Here is a 19,578-nt window from a genome sequence, read left to right on the forward strand (position 1 = left end):
AAGGTTAAATTATTTGGATATGCTAATGGCATTATAGTTATGTAAGAGAATGTGCTAGTTCTTAGGAGACGCATGATGAATTATTTGGGGGTAAAGTGTCATGTTTCCACCTTACTTTCAAATAGTTCAGCAAGAAAAAAAGGTGTGTGTGTGTGTGTGTATTTATAGAGAGAGAAACAGCACTTGTCTAACAGCAAGGAATGAGAGCAAAAGAGGCACAATGTTAACAACTAGTGAATCTAGGTAAAAGGACATACAGGTATTTGTCATACCTACCATTTCAATGTTTTTACAGGTTTGAAAGTAAAAAGAAAAAAATAAGGGAAAAAGTAGAAGTTAGGTTGATTTTAGAGCAGCTGATCAGACTTCATGAAGCCTAACTACTCTTCACCCTATTCATAAGAACTAAAAGCAAGTTCAAACTTCGAAAAGGTTTGGCTAAAAATAAAGGTAATAATCCTAACAAACAATAAGTAATCACAAACTAATCACCATAAGTTTTCTATCACAGCTGTAAACTACACATAATCTCAGAACTCTGTGAAAGATGTTATGTGCTGGTTTATCTGGGACAATATTGAATAAGCAAAACTATTTTATATATTTTCTCCAAATCTAAATACCAAATAAATTTTTTTTCTCGAATTGAGTTTTATTAGTTACAAGGTATCCTAAAATGAAAATGGTGTCACAGGAGTCAAGATGATCTTGAACCCAGTATCACTATAATAATAATGATAATAAACACTTAAAATCTGTACCAAGTATTTTATTAACCTATGTACATATATCATCTCATTTAATTCTCACAACAATTCTATAAGGCTGGCACTATTATTATCCTCATCTTATAAATTAAAAAAAAAAAAGGCTTGGAAAAGCTGTATAATTTCTTCAAGGTCATACTGCTAGTATATAGCAAATAGAGACCGTGAATCCAGGCAGTCTGACACCAAAGTCGCTTTGCTCTATACACTCTACCACTTTACTGAGAAATGTAAAATTTAAACAATAAACTATAAATCTCTACTGTTTGGGTTCAATATCTATCAAAAATTACATGACTGAAGCATTTCAGAGAAAAATCAAAAGTATGTATTTTTCCTTAATGCATTTATATTTATGTATGTACCAAATGAATGAAGTTAGAATTTAATCAGATGCCAGTTTACTACCAAATCTCAAGTGAAAATAAAGATGGCATGTAACTGCATTATTCAGTTACCTACTCATATACATGGTTTAACATATTACAGATAGATTCAAAACAGAGACCAACATATTTCCAGATGCTTTCATGTAGAACCCCACCCTTGCTCAACCAAGAAAAAATGAGACCAAAAAAAACTATTTTTGGCATAGTATTACTCAAATATACAAAACTACAACAATGACACAAAAGGGTAAAAAATAACTAAGAAATTAACCTTAAACACTGCTACCACAATAAAAAATACTAATAAACAAAGCATGTTTCCCAAACCTGGTCCTATTTCAATGTTCTCTACCTCGGGGAACGGTGCAACAATCCTTCCAGTTACATAAGCCAAAAACCTAAGATTAGCCAATGATATCTTCCTCTCCCTCACCTTCCATCTCTAATCCATCATCTAGTTCCACCTCCTGAACACCTCTGGAATCCATCTTACCACCACCACCTTTTCCAAAATACCATCTCTCAATTTGGCCACTCCAACAATCTTCTAACTGGCCTCTCCTCATCCCCACTCTTATCCCCTCTATAATCAGTTCTTCCTCTGTGTAACATCAAGTCCTTTTTTAATAGCATTTACCACAGTTGTAACTTTAAATTTCTTTGACTATTTGATTTATGTCTGCCTCCTCTGTTAGACAGTAAATTCTATGAGGGTAAACACCGTATTTACTCACTACTATACCACTGTGGCCTAGAAGAGTGTCTAGTTAATAAATAAATGCTAAATGATTGAATGCATGTCAAATATTACAATTTTATTTATAAATAGTCCAAAAAATAAAAATAAAGTGCTTTATAAGGCTCAACAATTATTCCATATTACAGATTTTCACTTTTTTTTTTTTTTGAGACAGGGTCCTAATTTCTACCTACCAATCCCTAACCACTATTTAAATTACAGATTAGATCTCATCTTCATGAAACATTCCCTAGTTATCTCTCTTCTCACCTTTAACATTCTAAAACACTCCCGTAAAATCTAATACATATTGACTATATTTTCTGCTTCTTGAAGGCAAAGTTTACATCTCATACATTCTGCTAGAGTATAAGCTCCCTAAGAGCAGGGGCTTTTCTTGTTCACTCTATATCCCCAGCACCTTGAAGAGTGGCTGGTATGAATAGCTGCTCAGTAAGCATGTGTTGATTTAACGCTCTTTATATATTCCAGGATACAGCACAAATCCTTGCAGCTGTTGTACAGTGGGAAGAGTCGAAAAGAACTGAAGTAAATTCCTTAAATTCTTCAAACTTCAGTTTTTTCATCTGTTAAATGTAAATAATACTCAATAGCTTAGTTGGAATAACTGAGCTAATGCTTTAAAAGCATCTATGCAGAGCTGAGGACAAGAGGATACTCTTACAAATAAATGTTTTGGTGATTTTGTGACAATAGTTAAATAGTAAGCAGTCACTAAATGCCTACTAAATGAATAAAATCTCGGGAAAAATATTAAAAGATTGAGTAATGGCTACCTTATCATTTTTTTCAATAAAAAATATATGAGTAAATTTATTCTGAAATATATTTCGCCCCAAATCTTAAGCATGGCTGAAACCATTCCAGCATTTTGTGCATTAATTAGGAATAATCCCAATTTAACATTGTATCAGTATTAATATTGATCATACTTGTATAGATCATACTTGATAGCTTAAAAAAGAATGATAATCTTAGTATAAGAACCTCTTTAGTGCAATAATTGGAAAAGAAAACGAGCTGCAAACTCATTTGAGTTACGTGGTTCCCCAGAAAGCCAGAAAATTTCTGCCTTTTTATAAAACATTAGTGAACAGAATACGATGCTGTTCACCAGAACCATCAAAATATCTAGAAATACTTCATAACCAATCACCATAAATACATTTTTCCAAATACTTGACTCCTATTTTAAAGAAAAAGAGCATTAATTAAATGGCTTTTAATGACTTTTTGCTAAATTATACAACTCCTTAGATGGGCCACTTTTTGACATGTGGTTCTAAAAATTTTATAGCGAATGAACTGGTAATTCAATATAGCCTTAGATTATTGGACTAAATAGAAACTCTTCCTGTTCAAAGAAGAAGCTTTATCAATTTGAAACTCAGAAAATACACAGACTTTACCTTTCAAAGCCTTTCCATTCCCTCTGGGTACTCTCAATGGCTCATAATCTAATTAAAAGTCACAAGAAAGCAAGAAGGAAAGATCATTCCCTTGTCTCTTTCTGACATCAACTGACACAAAATCATTGCCAAAAACCCACTGGGGACATACGGTCCAAGCAGGAAAACATAAGAAAACTCCTAAGTAATTCGGATATAAAAAGATGTAAGACGAGGTATTCTTCTCTAACTATAGGGTAGCAGTGAGCCCCATGTGGGTAAATAACCAATACAAAACGAAAAGGTAAGCCAAAGAAATCACAACAAATATAAACTCAATAAGCAGTGAGCTAAGTTGACCGCTGAAGGTTCTCATATATGAATATAGTCATCATATGTAAGAATTTATTCTACACCTCCAACCTCAAAAGCCCTTAGATGCGGGTAGGGTTGGGAGAGTTCACGGTGAGCGGGAACCAAATGAAGTGAATGAACGTTAATATTTAGATGGAAAGGCATTAATATATGCAAGGCAGTGTGTTATGGCTTGAAGCAGTAACAAACACCAAAAAGGGAGAAAGAGGCTAGGAATGAGAACAGAGAGATAGTGGGGATCCAGTTATTATTATTATTTCCCTTTTTTTATTTTTTAAACGAGGACAGGGCCGACAGAGCACTGGCATGAGGAGGGATCGAATGGATGCGATCGATCAGGTGAAAAAGTCTTGCCTGCAACATCTAAGAAAACCACAAGGAAAGGAGGAACAGCTGCCCACAGTTAGGCTTACGGTTTATCTCTGGAACCCAGGACAGAGCGAGGAAGTCAGAAGACAAATGACACTAGAAAGGAGAGACAAGGGAGGCGCCAAAACCCTCAGAGAACCCAGATGGTTGGCCACAGGGTCTTCACTGAAGGCGGACCCCCCACCAAGAAACCCGGTCATTCGGGGACCAGAGACACTAAGTCCCAAACTTCTCGACTCCTTTAGCCTCAAGCCGATCCCTCACCGAAACAGAAGGACTGGAGAACTGTAAAAATGTGCAGGAGCCACCAATCCGGGAAATGCTCCAGCTCTAGCAGCCGCCGCCACAAAAGCAGCCCGCACACACGCAGACGTTCCGACCTCAGCGCCGCAGCTACAGGTACTTTGAGCAACCCGGCCACCGTAGTAAGAGGAACCGCCTCCGCGTCAAATCCATCAGATCAGCCACTTCCGGGATACGAAAGCCTTGAGATTGGCAGTAGCGATAGCAGCGGCGTAGAGGTCTCTGCTATGCTTACTTTATCCATCCGTTTTTCCCACCTGCTCGCCACCCCAAGCCGCTAATCCACCAATGCAAAGCGCAGAACCAAGAGAAAGTATCCGTCTGTGAGCATTGTCTCTCTGATAAACAAACCACATTACGGCTCCCATAAATTCCTCTTGAGCACTTGGACTTCCACTACCAGCAGGCCATGCAGCATCACGCCCTTGCCTCTGGCGTAGGAACTGCAAGATCCAGCATGCATTGCGGCCCTCCTTCCTCGCACTCAGGACCAAGATAGAGCCTAACCAAGCCTCACTTTGATTTAAAAAAAAAAAAAAGCCCGGATGCCTTCTTATCCTGTTGTTAAGGGACTCTAAGCCAAGCCATTATTAGGACTGTAGGTTATTTATAAAACATCAAGGGATATGTGCACTCATTTTCCATATTCAGTTTATTTTCAAGCATTAAAACACAGGATAGCCGGGCGCGGTGGTTCGCGTCTGTAATCCCAGCACTTTGGGAGGCAGAGGTGAGTGGATCGCTTGAGGTTAGGAGTTCGAGACCAACCTGGCCAACATGGTGAAAGCCCGTCTCTGTTAAAAAATAAAAAAATTAGCCGGGCGTGGCGGCGGGCGCTTGTAATTCCAGCTACTCGGGAGCCTGAGGCAGGAGAATCGCTTGAACCCGGGAGGCAAAGGTTGCAGTGAGCAGAGATCGCGCCACTGCACTCCAGCCTGGGCGACAGAGCGAGGCTTTGTGGGAAAAAAAAAAAAAGAAAGAAAGAAAAAAGGACGGTCTGAAGATGCTTTTTATAACGTGGAAATTTTTGGCCAGGCGCGGCAGCTGAAGCGTGTAATCCCAGCACTTTGGGAGGCCGAGGCGGGCGGATCACTTGAGCCTAGGAGTTCCAGACCAGCCTGGCCAACATGGTGAAACCCCGTCTCTACTAAAAATATAAAAAATTAGCCAGGTGCGGTGGCGCGCGCCTGTAGTCCCAACTACTCAGGAGGCTGAGGCAGGAGAATCGCTTGAACTCGGGAGGCGGAGTTTTCGGTGAGCCAAGATTGTGCCTCTGCACTCCAGCCTGGGCGACAGAGCGAGACCCTGTCTCAAAAAAAAAATAAAAATAAATAAATAAAGTGGAAATTTTTATCTACACTCCTAAATGATGTCAAGAGAAATACTGTTACTGTAAAATGTAATCCTATGCCGTTTTACAGTACCGCAGATTTTGTTGGAGCAAGGACTACCAGACATGCTTCTGAATTACATAGGAAATTATACTAAAAACTAGAAATAAAATATGAAGTCTATACCACCGGACTATGAAACCACAGGGGAATGAAAACCTTCAAGAATGAAGAGTTGAAAAGTTCAAAATTAAACTTGAAATTTTTTCAATTTTGTAATGGATTTGGTGGTTTAAATTATTTTTTTATTCTCACAGAAACAGGTAGCTGGATCTATTTATTTTTTATTCGTTTACTTGGACAGCTAAATAACAAAACAACAAACAAAGGATATGATAAGTTCACAAATGGCACACTTATTAGAGTGAGCAAAATAGTTTTCTTGCATGATTCCATAGCCTGTGGTTTCCTGTTTCGAAATCCCCAAACTCTGTTCTGATTTTTTTTTTAGGAGAGAAAGCATGCATCTAACAAGCTGTTTAGATGCCTTTTTGTAACTTTCATAAAGACCTGGATTACAAGAATGCATATATTTTATTTTTGGTATTGTGCATTAACAGGCCATGAGAAACAATGCTTGGATTCTTAAAATAACTATATAATTATACAAAAGTAAATTGTGTGTATACTACAGACTTGGGTTTTCTGTAGATTTACCACAACAAGTTTTAATTGGTTAGAAAAAAAGGAGTAGAGTACCTTTCCTTTTTACAACTTCACACAGAAATCACAGGAGGAAACTATATTCTGCAACACTGACATGGCATCAGCTATCATACAAACTGCTTTCCAACGCTAGTGCGTTAAATTATGCAGTGCTAGCAAGTAAATATTTAAAATCTATGATCATGGAAAATAATCTGCTGTTTTCCATGCTCATGCACTGAAACAATATGAATGCAGTGAGAGAGGACATTTCCATTGGAATGATTCAAAGGTAATGTTGATAAACTATAATTAGGTTATCTGATATTCATAGGTGTTTGCCATAAATAAACACAAAATTGCATCCACTTATTAGTGATGTTATTAAGGAAGCTTTAAAAATATGCTAAATATTTGATACACATATTTCTAAAGTCGTTTCCATGATCAATCGTGTAAATGAACATGAGAGTTTAAAGAATACATAATTTATATAATAGACTTTATGTTTTTTGAAAAGATTCTTACAGCTGCAGCACTCAGAACATTCTCTCCTCTAAATGTGTCTTCACATTCCAATTCAGCCAATTGCCAACCATGCAAGAGTTAAAACTGGAAAAGCTGTTCGTTTTAGTTCAACAAAAATAGGATGAGTGCTACTAAGGGCAAGGCACTCTGTCAGGGCACTATAAGCTGTTTATGAAACACTGATTATTTTGGAAATTAGTTAAGATTTAAAGGGAAATTAAAAGCATACATGAGCTTTATCAGAATAGAAAACAAAGTAAATATGTATAACACTGACTTTTAATAATCATCACACATTTGGTTAATTGAAACTTGTAATAGCTAATATACCTTCTTAAAGGCAGGATCTGCATCTTAAACATCTGTGCCCCTCCCAGCTCTATGCACAGTACTTTGTGCAGAGTAACTGGCTCTCAATAAGTGTTTGTGGAAGTTCACAGTGATGACTAGGCCGGGTGCGGTAGCTCATGCCTGTAACCTCAGTACTTTGGGCGGCCAAGGCGGGTGGATCACTTGAGATCAGGAGTTCAAGACCAGCCTGGACAACATGGTGAAACCCTGTCTCTACTAAAAATACAAGAAAAATTAGCCAGGCATGGTGGCGTGCACCTGTAATCCCAGCTACTCGGGAGACTGAGGCAGGAGAATTGCTTGAACCCGGGAGGCAGAGGTTGCGGTGATCCGAGATTACGCCACTGCACTCCAGTCTGGGTGACACAGCATGACTCTGTCTCAAAAAAAAAAAAAAATTCACGGTGATGACTGAGGCCCCAAAACTGCCTTTTCATAAATACTGCCTAGTTTTAATGTAAGCTGTTTCTAACTCTTGTGGTTTATTTTTTTAATTAGTAATTCAGGTTGTATAATAAAATAACTATTAAAACCAGAATAATTAATCAGAATGTCACATTCAATAATGAAAGCAACAATTTATATATACACACACACACATACTGCTTAGTGTGTATACGTGTGTGTGCGTACTTGTGTATACGTGTGTATGTGTACTTATATATAAAAACCACATTTATAATATATAGGTAACATTTATCTTAAGAGTCAAGCCCTTTCTAAAATGTCATCGTATTCCAGGCATATACTTTGAAAGTATACCAACCATTCTAATAGCATTGATTGTGAGGCAGCTCCAGATTTTTGTTAGGAAACTTTTACTTCTTAACTTCAATCAAGTGTATTTCTTATCCATCTCCTTCCTGGACCAGGAAAAGATGAAGATTCTATTAAATAAATGTATACCATGAATGCTTCATTGGGAATGTTATGTTTAGCGACATTGAACTCAGCCTTGATGGAATGAATACCTTGTAGACTTCTAAAGGCTAAAAAATTATTTTAAAGAACCCGGGAGGTGGAGCTTGCAGTGCGCCGAGATCGCACCACTGCACTCCAGCCTGGGCGACAGAGTGAGACTCCATCTCAAAAAAAAAAAATAAGAAAAAAGAAAACTTGGTGAAAACCTTTCCTCTTTTCCAATTAACCTTATTTCTATCCCCTCTCTTATATCTTCAACCTCTTTCTCTCTCTCTCAACTATGCTCCCTTTACTTCAGCAAACAAATGTGCACAGAATCACCATAATTGTGAAAGCACCTTCAGTGGACTCAGCTTTCCTGCTAAATGCAGTCACTCCCAATGCCCAGGCTAGAGTGCAGTGGTACGATCACAGCTCACTGCAGCCTCGACTTTCCAGGCTCAGGTGATTCTCCCACCTCAGCCTCCCGAGTAGCTGGGACTACAGGTACATGCCACCAAACCTGGCTAACTTTTTGTATTTTTTTGTAGAGATGGGGTTTCGCCACGTTGGCCAGGCTGGTCTCGAACTGCTGGTCTCAAGAGATCCTCCCACCTCAGCCTCCCAAAGTGCTGGGATTACAGGCGTGAGCCACTGCACTCGGTCTGGTCTATTCTATCTTCTCTTTTTCCTTTCATAGCCACACTTCATCAAGTGCTACAAAGTAAACCTTAGCCTTGACATGCAGCATGGGATCTCTTCACAGCAGCTAGTATTTACTAAACACCCACACCTATGCTGGAAATATAGACAGAATTCAGTAAGGAGCTTATGGTCCCTCAATACAATGTGATAAATATTATGCTAAAAGTAAGGACAAGACATTAAGAGAATGAAGAAGGTCAGTTACTCTCAAATTGAGTGAGGACCCTAGAGGAGGAAGTTCCCAAGATGATTTAAATGACAGAAATAAGAATTAACTAGCTGTAGAAGAGGGAGGTTCAGCCAGTTTAAGACAACCTGTAAATTCATTATAGCTGGAACATGAGAGTGAGGTGAATAGTATGACATAAGTCTGGAAAGACAAACTGGAGCTATTTCACAAAAAGACTGTAGACCAGACGTGGTGGCTCACGCCCATAATCCCAGCACTTTGGGAGGCCAAGGTGGGTGGATCACCTGAGGTCAGGAGTTCGAGACCAGCCTGGCCAACATGGTGAAACCCCATCTCTGCTAAAAATACAAAAATTAGCCAGGTGTGCTGGTGGGCGCTTGGTAGTCCCAGCTACTCAGGAGGCTGAGGCAGGAGAATTGCTTGAACCTGGGAGGAGGAGGCTGCAGTAAGCCAAGATTGCACCACTGCACTCCAGCCTGGGTGACAGAGGGAGACTCCATCTCAAAAAAAAAAAAAAAAAAAAAGACTGTATACTATGATGAGGATCTTAGACTTTAACCTAAATATAAAGAGAACCATTTAGGAGTGACATAACTAGATTGCATTTTAGCCTACTATTTGTTGTATGAAGAATGGATTGGGCTGGCAAGACCAATTAGGAGATTGTTTTAATAATTCAGTTTTTTACAATGAGAGATCTGAAATAAAGTAGTCTAGGGGCGGAAAGCTATTATATCTTTCCTCCCCACCATAAGAGTCATGGCCAACACTCCTGTAAGAAAAGACGGGTTAATAAAAGAAAAGCATTACAAGTTTATTTAATCAAAGTTTTATGTGACACGGGACCCTTCTGAAATGAAGACCCAAAAACCCAGGGAAAACTGCCCCTTTTTATGCTTAGATTTGATGAAGAGTGGACAGCCGTGGAGAAATGCAATTAGACAGAAAGGAAATGATCTAATAGTAATTGAGTGGGGAAACCCAGTAGAGCCTGACTGTTCAGATTCTTCCTGCCCTGTTTGTGTGACATTCTTCCCTCTTGGGTACAGGTCAGGACTCCTTCTGGAATGTGGGTCTTATGATTTACTTTCAGTCAAGGTAAGTCAGAGAATTCCTTTCAGGCCAGCTCTTACACTGAAAGGTGGGAGAAGGTTAGAGTGGTATTTCTAGATTTTATGGCAGACTTTGGGGGAGAGGCGTTCTAGTTCCTGTGACCTGCCTTGGGGAAAAGGAATTCTAAGTTCTATGGCCTCCCTTGGGGAGAAAGGCAAGCCAGAGAAAGAAGAGCAGGAGAAGGTCAGAAAGAGATTTTGTGTCTGAGCCTTTCCAGCATTCTTCAAAGTACTCAGCATGCCAAAGTGTCATCGTTTGGGGTGTTATCTTCCAAGCCCCAACAGTAGAGATAAGAGAAGAGTGAAATATTGGCCAGAAATATTAAGATAATAGTGTCAAGAGGAAGTGTGAGTGAGAGAAGGAATCAAGGGAGACTCCCACATTTCTGGCTTTTCAATTTTCCACATGTTGACTTAGGAATGCTTAAGAGTTGTCCATATAGCTACACCCAACAGACAGTTAGATACAGAGCTCAAGGAGAAGATTTGAGCTGAATATATAGCTTCACAAGTCATCCACTTTAGAGGACAATTGAAACCATGAGCATAGGTAAGATTAGAAGCTATGTGGATGGGGATATGAACTAGTAACCAGGAAGTCAATAGGTGATAGCACAGATAGAATGGAGAATGACATATGCAAATGTCATGGAATCCTTCAAAGGAATGGGATTTTAACATAAGAGCAGAGGAGTACTGGTTCAGGTGTAGCATTGGAGAATGAAAAGAGTGCTGAACTCAACCACTGACCCAGTATTCTGAATGAATGAGACCAAAAAACACAAAAAGCATAAATTCAAGCTTGCAGGGGAACAAAATCTTCAGGGGAAAGTCGGCATTCATTAAGACCAGGAGGCAAAGCCAGAATTCTGAGGAAAATGAGGATGGAGCAAATTAGAACATCAAATAAGGAATGGAGAGATTCGAACAGAAAAAAATATCAGGAGACTGGATCGCCGGAAAGGCACAGGTGACAACACAAAAAGAAAGATGATGACCAAGAGGACAGAATATGAAGTATTATCCACCAGTCAAGGCTTCAAAACAGAAATCCTATATAAATCTGAGGTTCACCCTAGACTGATGAATGGTACAGCATGGATAAACTTTGAGCATTTTGTTAAGTGAAATAAGCCAGCTATGAAAAGACAAATACTGCCTGATTCCACCTGTATGAGGTACCTAGCATAGTAAAATTTATAGAGACAGAAAGTAGAATGGTGGTTGTCAGGGGCTGGAGGGAGTGGAGAATGAGGAGTTAGTGTTTAATGGGTACAGAGTTTCCAATTTGTATGATGAAAAGAGTTCTAGAAATGGATGGTGGTGATGGCTGCATATGAATGTACTTAAATGCTACTGAACTATACACTTAAAAATGATTACAACATTGGGAGGCTGAGGTGGGTGGATCACAAGGTCAGGAGTTCGAAACCAGCCTGGCCCATATGGTGAAACCTCATCTCTACTAAAAATACAAAAATTAGCCAGGCATGGTGGCGGGCACCTGTAGTCCCAGCTACTTGGGAGGCTGAGGCAGGATAATCACTTGAACCTGGGAGACAGAGGTTGCAGTGAGCCAAGATCATGCCACTGCACTCCGGCCTGGGCGACAGAGCAAAACTCCGTCTCAAAAAAAAAAAAAAATGATTACAACAGTAAACTTGATGTTATGTGTATTTTACTACACATACACACACGCAAATCAGCCTGGTGCAGTAGCTCACACCTATAATTCCAGCACTTTGGGAGGCCAAAGTGGGAGGATCACTTGAGGCCAGGACTTCAAGACCAGCCTGGGCAACAGAATGAGACCTCATCTCTATAAAAAATTTTAAAATTAGCTGGACATAGTAGTACATGCCTATATTCCCAGCTACTTGGGAGGCTGAGGTAGGAGGATCACTTGAGTCCAGGAGTTCGAGGCTGCAGTGAGCTATAATCACACCACTGCACTGAAGCCTGGGTGACAAAGCAAGAGCTTGTCTCTAAAATAATAAAAAACAAACCAAAAATCGGAAGAAAAAAAAGCAGTGCATGCCAAAACCATGCAATGACAGAAGAATGTTCTCTCCAACAAATGGTGATGGGACAAATGAAGTTGGACTCATACCTCACACAGTATACAAAAATTGAATTAAAATAGATCAAATACATAAATATAAGAGTTAAAATGATAGAACTTTTAGAAGAAAACATACAAGTAAATCTTCATGGCCTCAATTTGGTAATGGCTTCTTAGATATGATACCAAAACAACCAAGAAAGAAAAAATATATAGGCCAGGCATGGCTCATATCTGTAATCCTCACACTCTGGGAGGCCAAGGTGGGAAGACTGCTTGAGCCCAGGAGTTTGAGATCAACCTGGGCAACATAGCAAGACACTCTCTCTACAAAAAATTGTTTTTAAATTAGCTGGGCATGCTGGTATATGCCTGTAGTCCCAGCTACTCGGGAGGCTGAGGCAGGAAGATGGCTTGAGCCCAGGAGTTTGAGTCTGCAGTGAGCTATGATCAACACTGCACTCCAGCCTGGGTGACAGTGCAAGACCCTGTCTCAAAAAAAAAAAAAAAAAAAAAGAAAGAATAAAAAATAGATAAATTGGACTTCCTCACACTGAAAATGTTCACGCATCAAAGGACAGTGAAAAGACAACCCACAGAATGGGAAAAAATATTTGCAAATTATGTATCTGATAAGGATATAATATTCAGAATAAAGAACTCTTACAGCTCAACAACAAAAAGATAACAACCCAATTAAAAAAGAGGCAAAGGACTTGAATAGACATTTCTCCAGATGAGACATACAGGTGGCCAATAAGCACATGAAAAGGTGCTCAACATCACTAATCAACAGGGAAATAAAAATCAAAACCGCAATGAGATACCACTTTTGTTCTAAGAATATAGATGTTGAATATGGTGTAGTAAAGTTGGTGCAACCACAGGAGAAGAGGACAAGGCTTGAAAGGAAGTGTGTCATACTCACAAGTCCCAGAGGGGAGGGTGGTCACCACATGTCCCACAGGGCAACGTGAGAAGTGCCAGGTTTGGACCAGGTGGCAGAAGACAAGAGCAAGGGGGAAAATCTAGGTCAGAGTCTTTTTGGAGTTTCCATGGTAAAAACAAAGCAAGGCAGAGTAAACAGTTTAGGATTGGCTAGTTTGAATAACTCCAGGAGGCTATGGGCTATGGGCGTTATCTCCAGTTGCCTGGTACCTGGCTCTGGGACATTCGGGATGGGGAAACATTGGCTTGTGTGTGACAATTAGATAAGGAGATGGGTGATACGGTGAATAGATGCTGGATTGGTTGGTTTGTATGAAAGGCATGCTCCTAGGCAGGTTGTTGTTATCTTTAGGAATTAGTTAGCCTGAGAATGCTAATCTCTCCCAGAGTCAGTAAGGCTCTTGAATACCAGAACATCACAAATACAGAACATAGGAAAATATAGTTAAAATAACATTGATCCTGTATAGATGCCAAACAGAAAAACACAGAATCAAAGAAAACACAGTTAGAACGTATTAGGATGGCTATAATAAAAAAGTGAAAAATAGGAAGTGTTGGCGAGAATAAGATGAAATTAGAACTCTCATACATTTCTGATAAGAATATTTAATGGTGCAGTCATTGTGGAAAACAATTTGGACATTTCTCAAAAAGAGTTACCTCAATAGAGTTACCATGTATCCTAACAATTCCACTCCTAAACATATTCCCAGAAGGATTGAAAACAGGGATTCAAACAGATACTTGTATGCCAGTGTTCATTGCAGCATTATTCACAATATCCAAAAAGTGGAAATAACCCAAATGTCCATCCACAGATGAATGGATAAATAAAATGTCATTTACCTATACAAAGATATTATTCGGCTATAAAAAGGGGTAAAGTACAGCTATAACATGAGTGAACCTTTAAAGGGAAAGAAGACAGCTAAGGGAAAGGTAAGAGAAAGAAGCTAAGGGAAGGAAGACAGCTACAAAAGGCAACGTATTGTATGATCTGATGTATATGAAATATACAGAATCAGCAAATCCATAAAGATAGAAAGCAGATTCGTGCTTTCCAGGGCCTGGAGGAGGGGCAAATGAAGAATGACTGCATAGTGGACATGGAGTTTCTTTTTGGAGTGATGAGAACAATATGGAAGTAGATAATGGTGATGATTGTGCAACACTGAGAACTCATTAAATGCCAATTAGCTGTATAGTTTGAAATGGTTGAAATGGTGAATTTCTGGTGGCTATGAGGAGAGACTCCTTCTGCTTGAGAAAAGGAGAGGGAAGAATAGAGTGGGCTTTGCTTGCACCTTAGGTACCAGTTTGGCCACAGTGGGGAAGAGCACCAAGTGGGCATTTGGGGTCTCTGATTCCAGGCCTTGGCTCGTGGACAGCATTTCTGGACCTACCCTGGGCCAGATAGTGGCCCGCTGTCCTGAAGGGTGAGTCCTAGGCCTGGCAGCACTCACTACAAGCTGACTGAAGAGCCCTTGAATCTTAAGGGAACGTTGGGAGTACCCTGGATTACTCCCCATGGGCCTGTGATGATGGTGGACATGGGTAGAGACTCCTCTGCCTGAAGAAAGGGGAGGGGAAAAAATGGGAAGGACTTTGTCTTGTAGTTTCAGTGTCAGTTTAGCTGCAGTAGAACAGTACCAGGTAGATTTTTAAGGTTTCCAGTTCTGGGCCCTAGCTCCCAGACAGCATTTCTGGACCTGTGTATGGTGGAACTAGCTGCCCTGAAGGGAATGACAGCAGACTGGCTGGCTTCATCACCTGCTGATTGTAGAACCTAGGGTTGTGACTAAACATAGGCAGCATCCAGATAGTTGTTATAGCATGTTTTAGGCAAGACCCAATGCTGTGCTGATTTCAGGTCTGACCCACCATAGTCTTGGCTGTGGTGGCCACAGGCATGCTGTGTCACCCCTCTCCCAGCTCCAGGCATCTCAGCACAAAGAGAAAGACCCCATTTGTTTGGGAGAAAGTAAGGAAAGAGAAGAAGAGTCCCTGCCTGGTAATCCATAGAATTCTTCCAGATCTTATCCAAGACCACCAAGGTGGTACATCTATGAGTCTGCAAGAACCACAGCATTACTGGGCTTGGGGTACCACCTAATGCAGATATGGCTGCAGTGACCAAAAACTTAGATTACAACACACAAGTCCTTTTAAATACCTGGAAAGCCATCCCCAAAAGGACTGGTACAGACAAGCCCAACCTCCAAAGACTATAATGAATACCTAACTCTTCAATTCCCAGATAATGACAAACATCCACAGGAATCAAGACCATAAGGGAAAATATAACCTCACCAAATGAACTAAATAAGGCACCCAGAGCCAATTCCAGAGAGACAGAGATGTGTGACCTTTCAGACAGAGAATTCAAAATAGCTGTTTTGAGGAAACGCAAAGAAATTCAACATAACACAGAGAAGGAATTCATAATCCTATCACATACATTTAACAAAGAAATTGAAATGATTAAAAAGAATCAAAAAGAAATTCTGGAGTTGAAAAATATAACTGACATACTGAAGAATGCATCAGAGTCTCAGTAGCAGAATTGATCAAGTAGAAGAAAGCATTAGTGAGCTTGAAGACAGCTCATAGTTGTGAAAATACAGAGGGGACAAAAGGAAAAGAATAAAAAAGAATGAAGCACAGCCTACAAGATCTAGAAAATAGCCTCAAAAGGACAAATCTAAGACTTATTGGCCCTAAAGAGGAGGTAGACAGATCAGGGTAAAAAGTTTATTCAAAGGGACAATAACAGAGAACTTCCTAAACCCAGAAAAAGCTCTCAATATTCAAGTACAAGAAGGTTATAGAACACCAAAGAGATTTAACCCAAAGAAGACTACCTAAAGGATTTAATAATCAAACTCCCAAAGGTAAATGATAAAGAAAGAATTCTAAAAGCAGCAAGAGAAAAAAACGAATAACATACAATGGAGCTCCAATACTTCTGGCAGTATGCTTTTCAGTGGAAACCTTACAGGCCAGGAGACAATGGCATGACATATTTAAAGTGCTGAAAGAATAGTATAGAATTCCCCTGAATAGTATATATGATGAAAATATACTTCAAACATGAGGGGAAAATGAAGACTTTCCCAGACGAACAAAAGCTGAGAGATTTCATCAACATCAGACCTGTCCTGTAAGAAAAGCTAAATGGAGTACTATAGTCCCATCATCAGACCTGTTCTATAAGAAACTTTCAGAGTGGAGTTCTTCACTCTGAAAGAAACTTCACTCTGAAAGAAAATAATATTAATGAGCAATAAGAAACCATCTGAATGTACAAAACTGACTGGTAATATCAAGTACACAGACACTGAATATTATAATACTGTATAATATAATAATACAATACAATAAAATACTGTATATGATATAATACTGTATATAATTTAATATTATAATACTGTATAATAATTGTGGTATATAAACTACTCGTATCTTAAGCAGAAAGATGAAAAGATTAACCAATCATAAATAATAGCTACAGGCCGGGTGCAGTGGCTCACGCCTGTAATCCCAGCACTTTGGGAGGCAGAGGCAGGCAGATCACCTGAGGTCAGGAATTCAAGACCACCCTGGCCAACATGGTGAAACCCTGTCTCTACTAAAAATACAAAAATTAGCTGGGTGTGGTGGGGGGGGCCTATAATCCTAGCTACTTGGGAGGCTGAGACAGGAGAATTGCTTGAACCCGGGAGGCCAAGGTTGCAGTGAGCCGAGACCGGGCCATCACACTCCAGCTTGGGCAACAGAGCGAAACTCCATCTCAGAAATAATAATAATAGGCTGGGCGTGGTGGCTCACACCTGTAATCCCAGCACTTTGGGAGGCCGAGGCGGGTGGATCACGAGGTCAGGAGATTGAGACCATCCTGGCTAACATGGTGAAACCCCGTCTCTACTAAAAATTAAAAAAAAAAATTAGCCAGGCGTGGTGGTGGGCGCCTGTAGTCCCAGCTACGCGGGAGGCTGAGGCAGGACAATGGCATGAACCCGGGAGGCGGAGCTTGCAATGAGCCAGAGCTTGCAGTGAGCCCAGATCGCACCACTGCACTCCAGCCTGGGCTACTAAGCAAGACTCTGTCTCAAAAAATATATATATAATAATAATAATAATGCCTACAACAACTTTTCAAGACACAGACAGTACAATAAATACAAATAGAAACAATAAAAAGTTATAAAAAGCAGAAAGATGAAGTTCAGAGTTTGTATTAGTTTTCTTTTTGCTTGCCTGTCAGTTTGTTGTTTTATGCAATCAGTGTTAAGTTGTCATCAGTTTAAAATAATGGGTTATAAGATACTGTTTGCAAGCCTCTTGGTCACCTCAAATTTAAAAGCATACAATGGATACACAAAAAATGAATAATTTAATTGTACATTTTAAAATAACTAGAATATATAAGGAGCTCAAACAACCCTGTAGGAAAAAATATAATAATCCGATTGAAAAATGGGAAAAATATCTGAATAGATATTTCTCAAAAGGAGACATACAAATGCCAAACAGGCAGATGAAAAGGTGCTCAAATTCAATGATCATCAGATAAATGCAAATCAAAACTACAATGAGATATCATCTTACCCCAGTTAAAATAGCTTTTATCCAAAAGATAGGCAATAACAAATGCTGGTGAGGATGTGGAGAAAAGGGAACCCTTGTACACTGTTGATGGGAATGTAAATTAATACAACCCCTATGGAGAACAGCTTGGAGATTCCTCAAAATAAACTAAAAGTAGAGCTACCATACAATCCAGTAATCCCACTCTTAGGTATATACCCCCCAAAAATGGAAATCTGTATATCAAAGAGATATCTGCACTGCCATGCTTATTGCAGGACTATTCACTACAGCCAAGATTTGGAAGCAACCTAAGTGTTCATCAAAAGATGAATGGATAAAGAAAATGTGGTACATATATACAATGGAATACTATTCAGCCATTAAAAACAGGAATGAGGTTCTGTTATTTGCAATAACGTGGATGGAACCTGAGGTCATTATGTTAAGTGAAATAAGCCGGGGACAGAAAGACAAACTTTGCATGTTCTTACCTAGTTGTGGGAGCTAAAAATTAAAACAATTGAACTCATGGAGATAGAGAGTAAAATAATGGTTACCAGAAGCTAGGAAGGGTAGCAGGAGGTTGAGGAGAAACTGGGGATGATTAATGGGTACAAAAAAATAGCTAGAAAGAATGAATAAGATGTAGTATTTGATAGTACAACAGGGTGACTATATAGTCAATAATAATTTAATTTTTTTTTTTTTTGAGATGGAATCTTCCTTTGTCACCCAGGCTGGAGTGCAGTGGCATGATCTCAGCTCACTGCACCCTCTGCCTCCTGGGTTCAAGCAATTCTCTCACCTCAGCCTCCCAAGTAGCTGGGATTACACAATGCCTGGCTATTTTTTGTATTTTTAGTAGAGATGGGTTTTCACCATATTGGCCAGGCTGGTCTTAAACTCCTGACCTCAAGTGATCTGCCCACCTCGGCCTCCCAAAGTGCTGGGATTACAGGCATGAGCCACCATGGCCAGCCTAATTGTACATTTAAAAATAACTAAAAGAGTATAATTGGATTATTTGTAACTAAGGAATAAATGCTTAAGGTGATGGATACCCCATTTCCCCTGGTGTGATTATTACACATTGTATACCTGTATCAAAATATCCCATATACCCCATAAATATATACAGCTACTATGTACCCACAACAATTAAAAATTAAAAATTAAAATTAAAAGAAATAATGAATTTCATGTTACGTGGAATCATGTTATGCACATTTTTTAAAAACTGCACCAAAAATAAAGTCCATCTTATGCTGGACATTTTGGATCTGAATGTGTCACCTAGAAGAAGAGGTACTAAAAGGATAAAATGATACAATGTATGTAAAAGCTTCAAGCACACACAGCTACATAGGCAATACATAATATCTATTATTATTCTGAAGCAAATTAATATTAATCTATAAGTATTTGGGTTTATGACCAACAGAACAGCCATAAGTTTCTCAAATAAGAAAATGCTATTGCAGAAAAGTAGATGATGGTCTAGGCAATCTATTTGTTTCAATACTGAGAAAGGAGAACTGCAGTCATTAGCTTACTTATAATCATTTAATTAATGCTTCTTATTATGATTCTCTGTTTTAAAACAGTAGTTGTTCAACAATGTTAGCATTTTAGGTGATTTCATTTTAAATAGGATCAATAATGCTAACAAGAAATTCCACGTAAGTCTACACACAAGACTGTTATCATCTTTATGAAGATTATCATAGCTAAGTAAAGTTTCAATCTTTTGCAAAGAATAAAGATTGGTTGAATAAAACTAATTTTTTATTTTTAATGAAAAC

The 19,578-nt window shown here is 39.2% G+C and overlaps 1 protein-coding gene across 3 annotated transcripts in view; it reads right to left on the minus strand.

The window, feature by feature from the left end:
- Positions 1 to 5,307, minus strand: part of ATG4C (autophagy related 4C cysteine peptidase) — an 84,615-nt gene extending 79,308 nt beyond the window's left edge. For 2 of the 3 annotated variants that reach the window (XM_063654794.1, XM_054484513.2), the window contains exon 1: positions 4,313 to 5,307. The gene's annotated coding sequence lies outside the window, so the exon portion shown is untranslated. Of the gene's footprint in view, positions 1 to 3,325; positions 3,374 to 4,312 lie in introns of all 3 variants that reach the window. The other variant, XM_054484520.2, reaches the window with a different exon arrangement.
- Positions 5,308 to 19,578: the final 14,271 nt, after the last annotated feature.

The sequence above is a fragment of the Pongo pygmaeus genome, chromosome 1, assembly GCF_028885625.2.
Source record: "Pongo pygmaeus isolate AG05252 chromosome 1, NHGRI_mPonPyg2-v2.0_pri, whole genome shotgun sequence".
Classification (NCBI taxonomy): domain Eukaryota; kingdom Metazoa; phylum Chordata; class Mammalia; order Primates; family Hominidae; genus Pongo; species Pongo pygmaeus.